Source organism: Varroa jacobsoni, unplaced genomic scaffold (genome assembly GCF_002532875.2).
Source record: "Varroa jacobsoni isolate VJ856 unplaced genomic scaffold, vjacob_1.0 scaffold_1102, whole genome shotgun sequence".
NCBI lineage: Eukaryota > Metazoa > Arthropoda > Arachnida > Mesostigmata > Varroidae > Varroa > Varroa jacobsoni.
The window spans coordinates 3,462-10,944 of NW_019214004.1; positions in this window are offsets into that span (position 1 = coordinate 3,462).

Genomic DNA, 7,483 nt, shown 5'->3' on the forward strand with positions numbered 1-7,483 from the left:
TATCAACGATAAACGCCAGGAACGTTAAAGGCAAATCCGTTTCGGTAAAGAGACGAGAGCTACGCTGAACGCCAGTCGACCTCAGGCCGTTATAGCAGCTATGTGCTAATTTGTAAATATTGCTAAGTTTTAATGTACTCTCTTGTCGTTCGTCAATGCTTTCGAAGATGCACACTGATGGACTTTCTGGCTGAGTACAAGTAAAAGCTGCACGAATTGGAAATATTCTATGGATTCAATACACAATCTATACGTATTCTGTCTACGTGCAGTAAGTTAAACGGCAGTGTTTTACGGCAGTGAGCGTCTAGTCCGTGCTGCCGAACATCCAGAGCCGCCAATAACTAATCAAGTCAGAGCGGTTAAAATATGAGAAATCATGTCTGCCTCCATCTCTCGTTCGCTGTTTAGCAACTATACGCAGCGCTATTAAGCAGATCAATACCTGCTTATAACATAACATTTATTTTCATTTAAGCTTTATTCCTAAGTAATGAAGTGTGCACTTTAAGTTGATTCAGCTTCTCAAATTTACTCTTCTACATAGCTCTTCGATGAAGATAAGGATACTATCTAAAACGAATGGCGCACAAAGCTAGATAACAAGTGTAATTTGTCTTTAAAGGGTTCGCTTTCCCTAGGCTGAATGATCTTCAGGCGTACTTTGTCAAGCGACGAGTGAGCCGTCACCTATCGCCTGAAGACAGCTGGCTAGGGTAGTACGTGCGCTGAAGCACGTCGCACGTACATAGATAAGTTAACGCTTACGGTACAACCCAGCGTAAATCAGCTGCACCCCATGCACACATCGACATTCATCATTGCAGTGAAAGACAAGTGTGCATTAAACAAGCAGTGCTTGAACCGTTGTACCTGAATGTACAACATGCCTAGAAAACTAAACGTTGGCGCATTTTATCATAGGATTGATTGAAAAATCGCAGATAAAACAACTTAATCGTATGCAGATTTAATCGAAGAACACGAATACCCGGTAGCTATGTACATAACTTCGTAAAAAATGCGTGTTTGCCTGTCACCACCTGCAAAATACATCAAGCTATTACGGAACCGCAATTGTAAATATCCAGGTCTCACGTCGACACGTAGACGCGCAGTGACCCACTATACCCAAACAACACCGTTCGTACCGACTGCATCAAATTTAGCCCCTGCGATAGGTGCAGCTTCGCTAGTTAGGGCGTCGGCTGAATTCACTTACTGATTCACTTGCTATTCATGACGCTGTGGGAACAATTTTTCTTTACTTTGTGCATATAAGGCGGTGACCTCGAAGTTGCAACCCATCAAAGCATTTATTCGAAGGTCTTTGGAACCGATTCCATACAGCTTCACAGGTGGCGCTAGCTGGTCGTTCCTATAGAACGATCATATAAGGCAACGGCAGTATCCTTCAGAACTGAACACATGTGTACGGCCGACAGGCAGCGAAATTGGCAAAAATCGGAATTTCTATGTAACATCCCTCAGCGAGAAACGGGTTGTTAACTTTAATATTTCTCGATTAATGAACTGATGCACAGCACTTTAGTCACCTTTTACTGTTGTCATAATATTGCAATATCGAAGTTCCCGGATGCTGGTTACCGGTGAATACTGTATAGGATGTATCCTCTTTTGCGCCGACCTTCTAGAGAAATTGCCTCTACTTTTTAATAAAGTTGCACGATAGGCTATAGTTAAAGGAACGGAAACGCCGTCACAAGGCTTTCTGTATCGGCATCCATTGACGGATACCGTTTACGTTGCTATCCCGGCTATTTTTATTAGAAATGTATCTGTTTGATTTTATTTCTTGATCTATTTTTAAGTTCTGTTGCCATTGTCAGCTGTTGGGGCTCTGCAATGACAACGGATGACACTTCAGCACCACTTACCCGTTTAGTGATTATGCCATAAGCCTTTCTTCAGAAAATGTATCAGTAATGGGGGCTTTCAACGTCTAACGACCCGAGACAGTCGAAGCACCCACCGCTATTAAGCTCATCGTTGACAAGAGGGCATATAAATATCACGTAGTAGAAATGATAGCAAGAGCGCCGAAGTTGATAGTGACGAGAGTGACATCCTTACGATGAAATCTGGTATACGTAAAAATTCGTGAACGCGCTGCCGAGGATTATTATATACAAATATATATATATACACGTATATACAAATCTTGAGAATTTATCAAGATTGCGGGCAGAAGCGTCACAGCACGGTGGAGAATATATAGGCGAATCTAGGCTTGCTTTGAATGAGTAAAGACGATTTTTGAACTTAACAAAACAACGAATTTCACAGCGTGGGTGGGGCCATCTCCGTACGAAGAAAAATGACTGCATTTAAGAGATTCGCCGATATAATCCCTTGCTTCAATGTCACATGGGAATATTTCCACCCGACTGAAGGAAACTATCGGATTACGTTTACACTACGTTACAGATAAAGAAGATATGCGTTAAAGATAAAGAAGAAAACGCGGAAATCGTCCGGAGACAAGTATGGATAAGAAATGTATCAAATTTGTAAAAAGTGATCAGATCAGCAATTACATCACCCCGCTATATTTTGTCTATTGACAAAAACAAGATAGCAGACGCCAGGAGACATTCACTATATGCATTACGTTATAGATTTGGATTATTGAATTACGACGCATTTGAACGAGCTAGCTCGACCCCTACTTAGATATTCATGACTGCTATGAGTATTTTATATGGCCATGGGAGCAGGACCAATTAGCTTAAATTTTTGTGATATCGTACTACTTCAGCTAGCAGCTATGGGTAAAGAAAGTTTACAATTGTATGGTTTTATTCACCCCGCTGACTGGAAATAGAAGCCGTGACTTCTCGTTACACCGAAGACGATGTCAGCCTTACGGCATCATATACTACATACAAGTATATCTATATAGAGCGTGTAATATAAACGTGCACAAGCGGACATTTCTATTTCAATTTAATAAACTCACTGGTGGTTCACTGGTGGTGGAGTGGTTCACTAGAGAAAGGTAAAGTAAGCTTTCCTTATAGTGCTGCTTAAAATTCGACTATAATAAGTCTAGCAATTAAGTTTGCTTTTTGGTTTGTTGGTAAAGGTCTCAAATTCCGTAATTTACTAATAGTAATGCCATACCTTGAAAAAAATCACAGATATGTGCATCTGTGAGAACTCAGGTCTGTAAACTAAGTTCGTACGTAAATACGACGTTTGTAGATACATCGTGGTAAGGAGCTTTCGTGTATATGAGCAAGAGGTAGTAGCCGTGAGCGGTCATTCAAGCCGATGATGACACCATCTTTGCTCCCATCAAACTCATAGACATAAAAACATTTCATATGAAAGACTAGACAAAACCCCGAAAACCGAAAGAAGCAGGGACTTGTGCTTGAAGTGCGTCATCAACATATACTATAGTATTGCACATTACGCGTCAGTGTGACGAAGTGACGAAGATTGCACGCAGACATAATAAACGCAAGCTTTAATAACGTATAGTAGGCTCAGAAGTAGCTATCTTCACTCGTCTATTGAGCGGTCGATCGTTATAAAACTAAGCAGTGCAGCGATTTCCTATTTCTTCAGCTAAATATAACGTAAAGGTAGGCATGGAGTGGTGCTTGTTAGCGCGTATGAACCAGGCATAAGCCACGAACGCAGATAACTTTTCTTCTGTAATCCACTAGGGATGTCTTTGTCGTTAAGGCAGCGTCTTCACGCGGTTTCTAGAAACACTATAGGCGCTACTCCGTAGCAGATGCACTGCAATCGGTATATATACACGCATACAAATATACGATACTAAAGATAAATAGGCAGCTCCAATTATCTCTGAATAGACCCTTAGTAATCGACTACAGGTCTCATCATGATCATCGTATCATTTAGTAGATCTTCGATGCCGTTCTCTACTACACTGAAACGATCGCGTAGTGGGGTCGAAGTCCACTCATACTATTGCAGCAGACGTAAACACATGTATGGAAGAGAGTGGGTAGACGACTGGGCCAAAACAAACGACGCGTTTATCTAAAGCAGAATGTCTTAGTAATAATATATTATGTGCTATGATGTAGAATCACACATTTACCTACTGAAACCTATTGAATCGCCATTCTACTATAGAAGGTGTTGCTATCTAAAGTTCCATGGCAATACGAATGCCGTGGATGAGGAAATTTTCATGTTTAGAGTAATGCAGAGATCACAGATGATAATAATAATCATAGGTAGAAGTGCCATTATTCTAGAAATCCTAACAGCAGAGGCGATGCATATCTTCGCCTTAATTATATAATTAAGGCCAGGTCCTTTGATCGTCTTGTCTATTCGATTTTTCGTTTTCTCAAGCATAGCTGATAAGCCCGCCGGACAAGAAAGTCTTGCTCATTCCAGTCGCACGTTCCTCGCCTAGCAAAAGCATCTGCTTACTGCCATCGTCATAAAATCATCTCTTTCAACGCCCGCTTTAAGACTCTCCTCAGACTAGACAAACACTGGTCAGTATTTCGTTCAATTACTAATAGCTGCATGACCAGCCACTAAAAAAAACGTTATCTTGCCATGCGCCAATACTGGCGGACGACGTCCACCTCGAGAAACAGCGACACAATAAATCATCCGAGAATTTATTTCTATTCTCTGGTTCAAACTCCACCACTGACGGACAGCACGACAACTAGAAATCCGTATATTTCGATCTGTGTATGTTAACATTATTAGTGGTTTGTTATCGCGGTTATGGATAGTGGATAGCATCATAAAATCGCCTAAGCTTCAATTTGTGTACATGTTGACCAAAGTCCGACCTGTGTTTTATTTAAGGAGACTTCTCTAATCACAAGCGTGCCTGTTGCCAACACATGCTCGCCTCTGAACTGCTCAGTATTGGGACGTAATCTATTCGGTAGGTAATGATATAATATCGCGTAAACCTTACTCGTTCTAGCATCGGCATTGACATGTGGTGGTAAGTCATCGATAAACAAATGTATGGTCGAGCGTATACGCTGGACCACTGGTGGAAATTCACCACTAGAAACACGCTCGTGTGACGCTAGGGGATCGAGCAGCGTGTGCGACCGAGGCACGCACGATCAGCAACGACACTAGCGACGCCAGAGTAGGGCAGCCACAACAGACGCGAAACTATCCGTCGTCAACTACACTAGAAGCAGTAGCAGTCCGAGTTGCAGAAATCAGTACATGCGCGCAAGTTCTGGCGCCAAATTTCAGCGAAGGTCGATTCGTGGGCGTGCTTGGTCTGTCCGTCCATCCACTGCTCGTTATCATCCTGTACTAGCTCTACAGCACGAACTAGAAAAGTACAACCGTCATTATTTCAAGGCGGTGAAGATTACGACGAAGACGACATCTACGGTGCATTTACTGTGGGCGCTCGGACGCTACGGGTCCGTGGACGACGCCCGCCCCCCTGCCGATGTTTAATTTTATTACCAAATAACTTTTGGCCAATTTAAAGGACAAATAGTCAAGCCGAAACCAGCAGAATTCGGCTGTCCATAGCAGGAGATGTGATATTATATGTGAATTTAATATGATAAAAAGTATCAGTAGCCCACATGAGTAAACAAACACATTTCAAAGGAATGGCGCAGACATATATCGTATTTATTGCAAATATACGATTTATATGGTACGAACAACTTCGTTCTTTATCGCTGTTATACATATAATCGATCTATCACCGTAATCTTGTCCACCTAATCAAAGTCGGCATTTATGTGTACGTACACGTTTATCATTCCAATCTCCTGTGAGCTATCGAGGTACTCGAATATGAACAGTGTTGAGGATAATGGCGGCTGTGAAGTCGTCCGTCGCCAATGTTAGCGGACGTATAGGACGCAGATAAGATTACCCTTGCCGCTCAACAAATCACCATTAGATCGGGCTGAAGCTGTGAAATCTAATTTAGACGCTAACGTCATCCGATATTGAGACGTATCTTGACACTTAGAAGGCATTAAATCATTATATGAGCTACATTAAGATCGCTTACACGTCGTGTCGGCCGAATGCCCAGCAAAACGAAGACACGTTTCGCTGGGCATTTGGCCCGAGTTGTATCTGCAAAATGTCGACGACGACTGCGACGACAAATGTTTTCCAGACCAATATTCCATAGTAAATTCGTAATAATAATTTAATCGACTTCTAATCTATGCCTTCACAAAACTGAGCTTTATGAGAACGTTGGACGTCGACGCTTCTAAATAACTTCGGTAAGAACTCGGTTAGTTTTTGTTGTTCAGGCTCTGACAGCGAAGTGTCGCGTGTAGGGCTTTCGGGTTATACGAATGATGGTGACGCTGGCGTAATTAGCCGCGCGGCCATTTTTCCTGTCCAGTAGTAACTTCACCGAATAGGTTCTTCGAAGCGACGTATGCCGATCACAATCGACGAGATGTAGTTCCAGAAAACATTTTGTTAAAGAACAGCAGTCTAGATAATGTCCAACTTATTTTCACATGTAATCCAAGACAAGAATGCCACATGGGCAGCCAATCGTAAGCAAGAACATCTAAATACACCAATCGAAACGCAAAATAAAGCAAAGCTTCACCATTTTCTATTCATCTATGTATTGAGTGATAGAATATAAGCCATAATTGTGTCAGCCAGCTAGCAGCTTCGCCGTCTGCTGGAACGGACCGATATATACAACAACAACAACAAAAGCCCGTTCTGGTCATGTTTAAACGCTTTACAAAATAACAAACCTCCCGCCGTGGCAACATATCGCGTTCGCCCCTTTGAACGATTCGCAGCTGCATGAGACCGTGATAGCTTCGACGTATGTGCAGATATCGTCGTCGCTTGAACCAGCAAGTTAGTGTTCCGCTATAAGTGGCCAACGTGGTAAAAGGTGACTGTAACTACTTACAGTCTGGGGATAAGTCACCCCCCTCCCCATTAGCCCCCGCGGACTGATGTCTTTGGGTCGTCGCTGCGCGTCATATTGAAGTAGTTCACGCTAAATCAAAGTTGTTCCTTCGTTTTCAGTTGCCGTCACACGAGAGCTCATATCCACCCTAGGCACAATAACAGTACAAATACCATCGTTGGTGGCGGGCAGATGTCAACAAATGCCATAGCAGCGGCAATCGCGACAGGAACCCCGCCATAAATGCTAACAACAACGACTTTCAGCGAGTGAAACAGAAAGGGGCGGTCTCCTCATGTCGACTTGTGCGCGCCGGCGGTTGCGTGGAATGGGACGCGCGTTGGAAGTCCGTGATATTTATCAACGCTAAATTTAGCGTAGACACGAAGAAGCCCGACATTTGCGAAAAAAAGGTTACCAGCGTGAACGGTATTATTGTCTGTGCGGAATATAAAATGTTGCCGGTTGAGCAAGGACGCCTCCGGACCAGAGATTCTCGTAAACCTCACATATGTGCAATGTACAGCACTATGCAGCAAGAAAGACACACACATGTGTGTATCGTTA